The following is an 11,493-nucleotide window of genomic DNA, read 5'->3' as shown; positions in this document are numbered from 1 at the left end:
GGAGAAGGGCAAAAAGTCTTAAATTTTATACAAGATTATTTTACATTGGGTCCAGAGCTGTGGTATGGTAGGTTAAGCCTCAACCTGCAGCACTAGCATCCCATATCGGCATCAGTTTGTGTCCTGGCTGCTCCTCTTTAGATCTAGCTCTCTGCTTATGGTCTGGGAAAGCAGTAGAACATGGCCCAAGTGCTTGGGCCCCTACACCCAATGTGGGAGACCCAAAGGAAGTTTCAGGCTCCTAGCTTCAGATTGGCCCAGCTCCAGCCATTGCGGCCATTTGGAGAGTGAACCAGTGGATGGAAGACTTCTCTGTCTCTCCCTCTCTGTGTCTATAACTCTGCTTCTCAGATAAACAACAAAAGAAATTAATTTTAAAAAACTTTCCATAAAAATTTTTTTTGACAGGCAGAGTAGAAAGTGAGAGAGAGAGAGACAGAGAGAAAGATCTTCCTTTTTCCATTGGTTCACCCCCCAATGGCCACTGCAGCCAGCGCACCACGCTGATCCAAAGCCAGGAGCCAGGTGCTTCTCCTGGTCTCCCCATAGGATGCAGGGCCCAAGCACTTGGGCCATCCTCCACTGCACTCCCGGGCCACAGCAGAGAGCTTGTCAGGAAGAGGAGCAACCGGGACAGAATCCGGCGCTCCGACCGGGACTAGAACCCGGTGTGCCGGTGCCACAGGCAGAGGATTAGCCTATTGAGCCGCGGCTCTGGCCTCTATAAAATTTTAATTTCTTTTTGAAGTATTACATATCTATAGTAATTTTTAATGCAAAACATTTAAAAGAAAAAGCAGCGTATCCCTATGGGTATAAATAAAATTGTCCCTTCTCCTTGCCACCTCTTGGAAGTATGCCCAGAGTGAAAAATGTCTGTAATCCTTCATGCACTAGGCAGGTCACAAATATCCTTTGTTAAACTTTGAGTTTGAGCTTTTTCATTTCTTTCTTCCTTTTCTCCTGAACTATTTAATGCCCATGGTCCTCATCAGTACCACTGAATATTTTTTACATTTTCCTAATGTTTCCCCCAATATGATTTTTCTTTCATTTTAACTTACTATATGAGAAAGCAAGAGCCCCATTCTCCTCATGTTTATAATTCCAGAGCCTGACACTGCGGACTATGATTTTCCAGCAGAACGTCCTGTGATGGTAAAAAAGTTTCCCTGTGTGAAACTAAAGAATCCTTCTCTTAATTTTAATTACTGTGTGGATAGAATTCACTGTATCGAGCAGCACACACTGGTTAAAAGAATTATTTTTAGTTGGAGTTTTGGTTGGTTGATTTTTGCCTTTTTTTTCCTTTTATATGTGTTTTCCAAGATTTAAATTAGAGAAAGGAGACAAAAGGAGAAAAGAAAAAATTAAACCAAACAAAGGAACTCAGAACCACCTCAATCCTAATTGCTATTTTGTCAAGCAATCAGTAAGTCTCAAAAGACATTGGCAAAGACGACCCTGAGTCACCTGTAGAACAGAAGAGTGCCAGAAAACTTATGCAAGTTCCATCAACTTTATTTTTAACAACAATTCTAAGAGATAGGTATCACATTCTTGCACTACAGACATTAAGGTATTGAGACTCAGAAATGATAACTATATTAACTATATTCCCAAAAGCTTCTAAATGAAACATCTAGAATTATAGCCTCAATCAATGGCAATGCCCATGATCTTGGTCCCCAATATGATGCCTAATGTATATTCATCACACTCAGTACTCTAAGAATGCACATATAATTATAGAAAAGATTGTTATAAAATACTTGAAAAATGAGCAAATCTTTCTAGCACATAAAGGGGATAAATCTTTAGTTAATTAAAAAATAAATATCTGTTCTCCAAATGTCTCATGGCCTAACAATTCAGAACAGATATGATGATATCATATTCATTTTCATAGTACAAATTTAGTAAAAATAGTCAAATCCTAGAACATTTTTACATGGCATACATTAAATTCTCTTATCATTTTCTCAAATAAATTTGCTACATTAAATCTGAAAGAAACACGAAATCATTGGATTGAACCGATAGGAAGAAATTATTTTCTGTTACCTCTAAAGAATAAGATTATAAAATGTTGTCCTACCTTCTGGTTTCATCCTAATCTATGGCATATTCTCATTATATGTATGACAAACTCTATAATTTCTTCTCTAGTTCAAGTCCCCAGTGTTATAGTAAAAATATACATATCTGTTTTATATTTTCAAAATATTCTTCATCTTTACTAAAGAAATACACTGAAATGCTGCTGTCAATGTATCCTAAGGCTCAAAGAAATGTGATGGTCTAATGATTGGTGACATGGCCAAAAGGATACACTTACTATCTCCCAATATCTATAAATAAACTGATTTTTTTAAAGTCCCATGAAATGAAACTTTATTTATATCTTAATTATCCAATTTCTTAGAAGTAACATTTGCTAGGATTAGAATCTGTTTAGTGACAGGTATTTCTCAAACATTATCTTATGAAAAATATTTTAACACTAGAATTCTTCTTTGCCTTCAGTAGCCTCTCCCAGGGTTTCTGCCTCCAGGCCTTAGGCTCCTTCTGTGTTAGAATCGTGTGCCCTGTTCTGGAGGCAACCTTCTCATGTTCCTCCATATTGTGGCTGGGAAGCAAAGGGGTGCATGAGTAGACAGGACAGAACCTCAGCTCTCTTTCTTCTGTGACTTTTAAAGTTTTCCTTGGCATAACGAAACTGAGGGTTGTGATGACTGTTATTGTCTCTGCTAAACATAGACCCTAATTGAGAAAATCATAGGATAAAACCCATAGTGACGTCCTGCTTCAAATGAAATACTGATACCCTCTCATCCTGACAAGGGTAGCCGAGACACACTGCATTTAACACTCAGCCAGCCGTCTGGGGATTGAACTCTGTTATTTCAGTTGTCAGTGTAAACAAAACCAGAGAGAGACGAATTAAGGGGAAAGCAAAAACTTCTGCATTTTGTGTTTCCCCAAGCAAAACTGCCTTATTAGGGAAAAGAATGCGTTTTACTAAATGCGTCAATTCAATCAAGAATGTGTGACACTGCTTTTCTAAGAGAATCATTTCAGAGTTAACATTCTTTTTTTTCATCCTATTCCCGCTTGTATGTATCAAAACTCATACTGATTAATGAGCTCTGAGTTGCAAAACAGGATTTATATTTTGCACCTGTCTGTCAGTCATTGTCCACAAGTTAAAGGAGTTAACATTCTTTATCTGATTCAGGTCTGATTCAGTACACATTTATTGAATTTTTTTAGATAAAAGCCTGCAATTGATTTATTACATTAAAATATGTCGTGTGTTACTATAAGCCTCATTGTTGCTTCAATGATAAGGAATAGAAGAAAACAGCAGAGGAATCTAAAACACCAGGGTCTTCCATCAATTTTAGATGGAAAAACCCATAGATGACTGTCCACACTACCTGATAACTCCACACTGTGAAAATACACAGTAACTGGGAGTAAACAAGTCACAGAAAAATAAAGCCTAGGGCGGGCATTTGGCACAGAGGTAAGATGCCACTTGGTACCACTGCATCCCATACTGGAGAGCCAGGGTTTGTGTCCCGGCTGTGGCTCCAGTCACATCCATCACACCCTGGGAGGCAGCTGGTGACAGTTCAAATACTTGGGCCCCTGCCACTCACATGGGAGACCTAGATTAAGTTCCTGGCTCTCTGTTTTGGCTTGGCCCAACCCTGGCTGTTATAGGCATTTAGGGAATACACCAGCAAATGGAAGATATCTCTCTCCCCTCTCTCTCTGCTTCTCAAATAAAATTAGAAATGTAAATGTTTTCAAATTTGTTTTTAAAATATAGAACTTAATCTGCTATGGCCTGGGAAAGCAGTAGAAGATGGCCCAAGTCCTTGGGCCCCTACACCCGCATGGGAGACCCAGAAGAAGCTCCTGGCTCCTGGCATCAGGTCAGCACAGCTCCAGCCATTGCAGGCATTTGGGGAGTGAACCAGTGGATGGAAGATCTCTCTCTCTCTCTCTCTCTTTGTAACTCTGCCTTTCAGATAAATAAATAAACCTTTTTCAAAAAAAAAAAAACATAGAGCTTACATAGATAGTTTACATATCATAGCAGTTATATTAGACAACGTTTTCATGGTAAGTGTTAACTAAAGCACTGGAAATTTAAAGTATTTGGTGTAATAAGTAGAAGAAGTCACTGACAATCAGGTGAAAACCAACCTTTGTCTTTCCATAAAATAACTTCTCTTGTTCAGTAAGGTAAGCCTCTAGGTATACACCCTCATAATGGAATACACAAATGGTGAATTTGAAGAAACTCAACAGATGGCAGTCAGTACCACGCTAGGGAATGTAATTACTCTAAAATAGAAACACATAGTGGACTATCCAGTGGCCTGCCCAGAACCCCCATACCTGCTGATGCATCCGTCTCCCAGCCGTTTTGAGAGTTCACTTTGGTGCCTCACAACCATCCCTTCCTTAGAAAACTGCCTCCTAATAGAGGCGGGCACCGAGGGTACCAATGGCTGCCCCTTGCTTCAATCACTCCGACCCACTGCTCTGTGGAACAAGTTGTGCTGCTGAGCGCCCTGTGCATCAGAGTGGATGCCAGCACCGCAGGCAGAGGATTAACCAAGTGAGCCATGGCGCTGGCCCCGGATTCCCTGCCTTATATTCTGCTTCCAAGCAATTCTCACCTAACACACATAGCACCATTAAGACTTTAAACTGGGCCGGCGCCGCGGCTCACTAGGCTAATCCTCCGCCTTGCGGCGCCAGCACACCGGGTTCTAGTCCCGGTCGGGGCGCCAGATTCTGTCCCGGTTGCCCCTCTTCCAGGCCAGCTCTCTGCTGTGGCCAGGGAGTGCAGTGGAGGATGGCCCAAGTGCTTGGACCCTGCACCCCATGGGAGACCAGGAGAAGTACCTGGCCCCTGCCATCGGATCAGCGCGGTGCGCAGGCCGCAGCGTGCCGGCCGCGGCAGCCATTGGAGGGTGAACCAACGGCAAAAGGAAGACCTTTCTGTCTCTCTCTCTCACTGTCCACTCTGCCTGTCAAAAAAATAAATAAAAAATAAAAAAGACTTGAAACTGGTTGTAAAAAAGCAGTGACAGGGGCTGGCATTGTGACATAGCAGGTAAAGCAACTGCCTGCAAACACAGGCATATGCTTACCTGTTCCAGTCTGGGTTGCTCGACTTCAGATCCAGCTCGCTGGCTAATGCACTTGGGAAAGCAGCTGAAGATGGCCCAAGTGCTTGAGCCCCCCACCCACTTGGGCACCTCCTAGCCCCTCCCACCTACTTTGGAGACCAGGAAGAAGCTCCTGGCTCCTGGCTTTGGATCAGCCCAGCTCTGGCCATTGAGGCCATTTGAGGAGTGAACCAGTGGATGGGAGAATCATATTTCTCTTTTTCTCTCTCTCTCTCCCTCTCCCTCTCCCTCTCCTTCTCCCTCTCCCTCTCTCCCCATCTCTGTAACTCTGACTTACAAATAAATATAAATTAATTTTTTTTTAAAAAAGCAGTGGCAAATTGAAGAGATTATATGAAGGAGAATATGGAAAGAAACTGTTAGTAAGGTTTTCCACTGAAGCTGCGATAGTGATTATAATCTATCTACAATTTCAATTCCAACACCTATTTTTAAAATGTATTTAGGAATCAGCAATACAGAGTGCCACTGTTCTATTTAGTTAATGGAAGATTTGGGGGGAAAAAAGATGTTAGTTCCCTTGCCTTCTTTGTAACCCTGAGCTTTCTAACAAGAAAAAAAAAAAAAATCTAAGCAGGCTTAGTGGTTGGTCAGGATGTTTTTTCTTTTACTTTTTTTTTTCCTTCCAGTAAGAAAATGAAGGATTGCTTTTAAAAAATCTAAACGAATCTCAAATACAATTGTCTGTGTTTTGAATCAATGTTTGACTCAAAACACTTTTTTATTGGGATCCTCCATGGTTGTTTATTTGTGTCTGGAAACTTCCATTGACAGGGAAGGACCACATCTACTGGTGTTCCCTCTATGATTGGCACAGAGTCAGAACATAAATATCTGTGGTGTGGTGGCAAGTGTCACTCAGGCATTAGCACCTACAGGTTGGCAGTGCATGACCTAAAAACCAGCCCGGAGCCCTCTCCTTCTCCCCATCTCCTAGGACCTATCTGAAGTTGTGCTTACTTCCTGGAGATCTTGTATTTTTAATATTTAAATAATGTAATAATATTCATGTCACAGGCCATGCAGGAATCTAAGATATAATGCATTTAGCATAAAAACCCTAGGTGAATATTAGCTACTTAGTAGAAATAGTAGTGTTATCATCTGAAGCTTAGGCTCCATCCATAAATATCATCAGAAGACAGTTTTCAAAGTAACAGAGGAATTTTTTGCAAGACTTCTCACTGTGCAATCTGTAGCAAATTAGTGGTCAGTCTCAGGATGGCCACAGCCAGCATGAACATTTTGTTATAGGGACATACAAGATTCAATAATAAAAGAACTGACCATCTTTTAATAAATTAAGTAATTAATTTTATTTAGAAAGGCAGAGACAGAGATCCCCGTTCTAACAGTTCAATCTCAAAGTGCCCCTGGGACTAGACTGAACCAAAGCCGCAAGCCAGGAATTTAATTCAGATCTCTCACATGGTCCACGGGGACTCAAGTATTTGACCCATCGCTGCTGTTTCCCAGAGTGGCATTAGCCAGAAGCTGAACTATGAGAGAAGCCAGGACTCAAAGCTACGTACTTGATGTGGAATGCAGCTGTCCCAAGCAGCATATTTTGCAGCAACAAACACTTGCCTCATAGAACCAATTCTTATGCAAAGAACTTGATTAAAAGATAGATTATAAATGACCAATACAGGAATAAATGTGTCACTTTTAGCCACAGTTCTTTGCGCAGCTGTCTAACTGTACTAATAATATATTTATTCTTTTCAGTGGAAAATTAAACTTAAGTCCTTCATTCAAATGAGAAATAGTAATTCTTACAAAGCACAATTTTTTTAATGACAACTCCTAAATAAATCTAAAGAGAACACAGGAGAGTTGAATTTTAACCATTCATACGTTAAAGCAGAACAGAAGCAGACATGATAGTGGTTAATACACCTTTGTCCCCCATCAAAATCTAGGTTTAAATTGTGCTCTCCTGACTCCAACTTTCCACCAAGGCAGACACTGAGAGGCAATGGTGATGGCTCAAGTAACTAGGCTCCTATCACTTATGTGGCAGACCTGATTACATTCCTGGTTCCTGCCCTCTACCTTGGCACAGCCCTGGATGTTTCAAGCATTTGAGGAGTGAAACAGTGCATGGGAGCGTCTCTCTCTCTCTCTCTCTCTCTCTCTCTCTGTGTGTGTGTGTTACTCTTTGTCTCACAATTCTGCTTCTGAAGTAATTGAAAAAAAAAAAAAGTAATCCAGGTGTATAATTGGAATTGAAACATAACAGTGGCAAAAAGTCAAATAAAAGATAATAAAAATAGCACTGACTTTATGAAATAGAGTGCAAAAAAGGAAAACAACCAACAATAGAGGAAAGCTATCCTAGCCCATCACAAATAGAAGTTGTTGTTGCCATTACAGAATAATCAGATAAAATGTTGGTCTTCATGAAATTTGTCAAATTTCTCTTTATACTGATTATTAGCTATTATTAATGTAGAAATAGAGACAAAAGGCTCCCAAACATTCCACACAATTTCATAAGATACACTGCAGAGAGAGATCAACCGTATCCTAAGGATACACACTAAGGATGTGTCTTAGTGGACACATCCCTGGGGGAGGGAGGCCTCTAATTCTTGGTGGGAGGGGTCTCATTTCTGGAAGGGAGATACCCATTGGTGTTCTTCAAGCAGGGGGAGCCCAGCTGGTGGGCTTGCAGGTAGCCTCACACCAGGGGGAGGAGCCATAACGTGTGGAGGAGCGGCTGTGCCAACAGGTGGGGGATCCTGCTGGGGCTCCAGCAATGTTGGCTGTAGCAGCAACAGCAGCGGCTATTACAGTGCCTCTTCCCTGTGGAGTCATGACCTTCTGTAATGGCCCTCTCACTCCTCAAACAGAGCCTTCCACTCCAGCATGAGCCAGGGAAACTGGGACTCTGGCTGGTACTCCTCTGCCAGCAGTCCTGCCAATCCCCAGGCCCTCCTGCGGCTCCAGCAAGTGGTATGCAAGCAATGCCAAACTGTTTGGAAAGTGGCCCCTCCAATCATAGGAGAGACTTCTCCCTGCACAGACCCAAACCCTGCTTTTCTTCATGCTCTGCTTGCTTCACATTCTTTGGCTTTATCATCCTGAATCCATCACAATCACTAAGAATCAAATTCACAAGCTTGTCAAACACCTTAAAAGAAGACTCAGCTGTCTTGCAAGAGATGAACTCATTCTGTAGTCAGTGCTAGTCTTGCCCACAGTCATGATCGATGTTCCATCAAATCCAGAATCTGCAGTCAAACTTTAGGACCCTCAAGACATAAGGGAAGGCTGTAGTTAAAGGTATGATGGCAAGTTGTCCAGCAATGATGCAAGCTGGCCAGAAGCTTCACAGGCAGCAGATGGAGCCAGGAGAATCCAGGGCTGCCTTGACCAGCTCTTGGGCTCTCTGCTGAGAATGCTGGTCTCAGTGCCACCTGGAAATCCACCATGCGAACTTGGGGATCCTGAGAATCTCTCCAGACTTTCACTTTCAGTATGCACTGGTGTAAGCAATCTCTTGCTGGTTCCATTGCGGTTTTTGTTTTGTTTTCAAGATTTTGTTTTTTCATGTGAAAGGCAGAGTTACAGACAATGAGAGGGAGAGACCAAGAGGAAGGTCTTCCATCTGCTGGTTCATTCCCCAAATGGCCGCAACAGCCAGAGCTGGGCCCATTTTCTGGGTCTCCCATGTGGGTGCAGGGGTCCAAGCACTTCCGCCATCTTCCTCTGCTTTCCTAGGCCCATTAGCAGGGAGCTTGACCAGAAGTGGAGCAGCTAGCTTTTGAACTGCCTCCCATATGGAACGTGGACACTGCAGGTGGAGGCTTAACTTACTACGCCACAGATCCAGCCCCTTTTTATTTGTTTGTTTATTTTTTTTTCCATCATGTTGCTGACTGCTCCACAAGCAGAGGCATCAGGTATCTCTGGCAGCCCTGCAGCAATACCACTTGGCCATTTTTTAGAAGATTTATTTATTTATTTACTTGGAAGACAAAGTGACACAGATGAAGAGGGAGAGACAAAGATCTTCCATTTGCTAGTTCATTCCTCAAATGGTCACAATGGCCTAGGCTGGGCCGGGCCAAAGCCAGGAATAGAGTTTCATCTGGTTCTCCCACATGGGTGCAGGGGTCCAAGCACTTTGACCATTTTCTCCTGCTTTCCGAGGCACATTAGCCAGGAGCTGGATTGGAGGTGGAGCAGATGGGACTCAAACTGGTGCTCCTATAAGATACTAGCATCACAGGTGGCAGTTTACCCTGCTGCACCACAATGCTGATCTGTTGCCCATTTTTGAATGCCCATTACAGCTCTGTCCTCTTGAGTTTCCTAGTTTTGTCTTATATAATATTATTCTATGTGAAATCTGCATTAATACCCTTATCTACTTAATTGCTTACATAAAGTTCTTCCTTGAGACATATTTTAATGTCACAATTTATTAAAGTTAAAATTTTTAAGAAAATTTTTAAGTTAAAATTTCTGTCAAACCATTGTTAAATATCTTTTTATTGTTATTCAATATTCTTCTTAAGAGAATAATTTCTTTTTTGATATTATTACTCAGAAAATCTTATAATTCTGATGAACTAGCATGCTTTTATCATCAAAGAACATATTACATAATTCATCATAACCAAAGGCTAATATTATAAAAGGGAAATGTATTGACCATATGGTGAGACAGACTCGTGGTTATATTCATAGGAAAATGTGATTTCTCTATATATGAGTTCACTCAAAATTCAATTGGTAAAGTCATTGGGCTTCAGTGTCAGTGACTAATCCTGGGAGATCCCTGGCTCCACCTCTTGTTCTATGATTCTGAAAAGACAGTGAGGGTAAGTTTGACACGAGGGAAGAATGTAAGTCCCCAGATTTCACAGGCAGAAAACAGGCTAAGAAAATTGCTCAGCTGCACCACTTGGAACTTTTCAAGAGAAAGAAATGGTACCTCTGAAAGCTGTGCTGAGGCCCAAAATGCAAACAGGTCCTTGACAAAAATATATGTAACAATGACAAATGAGCATGTGAAAGATATTCAAAACCATCAGTGACTAGGGAAATACAAATTAAAACTGCAATGAAATATAACTATATTACCACTAAGATGGCTAAAACCAAGTCATAAAATAAGTGTTGACAAGGTTGTTGAGAAATTTGAACTTTCACACGCTGTTGATGGGAATGTCAAATGGCACTTTGAAAACAATTTGTAAACATCTAATAAATTTAAACATATATTTATCATAGAACCACCTCCACTTCTACAAATTACCTAAGAGATAGGAAAATATATGTTTCCAGAGGACTGGTACTCAAATATTCATAACAGGTATATTCGTGATAGCCAACAGCTAGATACAAATGTCCATCAACTGGAATGTAGAAATAAACATGTAGTATAGACATTCAAAAATATTACTCAACAAGATGAAAGAAAGAAGTACACAAACAATATGGATGAATCTCTACAGCATTATGGTGACGGAATCTCTACATAAATGACTATAAGCTCTACAGATCTGTTGTATGAATTATTGAAAAGGTAAACCAACTATATTTAAAAAATTTAGTGTTTGCCAAGGTCAAGGGGTTGGGGCAAGGAGATTGAAGGCAAGGAGACTCAGAAAGTACTTGTTGGAGTGATAGGAGTATTTTACAACATGATTGTGGTGGTTATATTGCTACATATTGTTGCTAGAACTCAGGAAATTGTAACCCTTAAGATTGGTGCACTTTGTTTTGTTTTTTTTTTGTTTTTTTTTTTTTTAATATATATACTATTTTTTTTTATCTTTTATTTAATGAATATAAATTTCCAAAGTACGTCTCATGGGTTACAATGGCTTTCCCCCCCATACCATCCCTCCCACCCACCACCCTCCCCTTTCCCACTCCCTCTCCCCTTCCATTCACATCAAGATTCATTTTCGATTATCTTAGTATACAGAAGATCAGCTTAGTATACCTTAAGTAAGGATTTCAACAGTTTGTTCCCACACAGAAACATAAAGTGAAAAATAATAGATGATTTTTTTTTTAAATGATGATGAAATCAGATCAGACCTATTGTCATGTTTAATCCCAGTGAGAGTCAAGTTGGGAATTGATAGTTTCTTTTTTTTTTTTTTTTTTAACAGAAGATCAGTTTAGTGTACATTAAGTAAAGATTTCAACAGTTTGCACCCCCATAGAAACACAAAGTGAAATATACTGTTTGAGTACTCGTTATAGCATTAAGCCTCAGTGTACAGCACATTAAGGACAGAGATCCTACATGAGGAGT

The 11,493-nt window shown here is 40.7% G+C and overlaps 2 pseudogenes; both read right to left on the bottom strand.

Moving 5' to 3' along the window:
- Positions 1-3,103: 3,103 nt before the first annotated feature.
- Positions 3,104-3,225, bottom strand: LOC127491922 (small nucleolar RNA SNORA40; annotated as a pseudogene).
- A 4,517-nt stretch (positions 3,226-7,742) lies between these two features.
- LOC108176917 (small nuclear ribonucleoprotein-associated protein N pseudogene) lies at positions 7,743-8,731 on the bottom strand (annotated as a pseudogene).
- Between the last annotated feature and the right edge of the window lie 2,762 nt (positions 8,732-11,493).

Source organism: Oryctolagus cuniculus, chromosome 3 (assembly GCF_964237555.1).
Source record: "Oryctolagus cuniculus chromosome 3, mOryCun1.1, whole genome shotgun sequence".
Lineage (NCBI taxonomy): Eukaryota > Metazoa > Chordata > Mammalia > Lagomorpha > Leporidae > Oryctolagus > Oryctolagus cuniculus.
The sequence above is the reverse complement of the archived record's forward strand: the minus strand, read 5'-3'. Positions and strand labels throughout refer to the sequence as shown.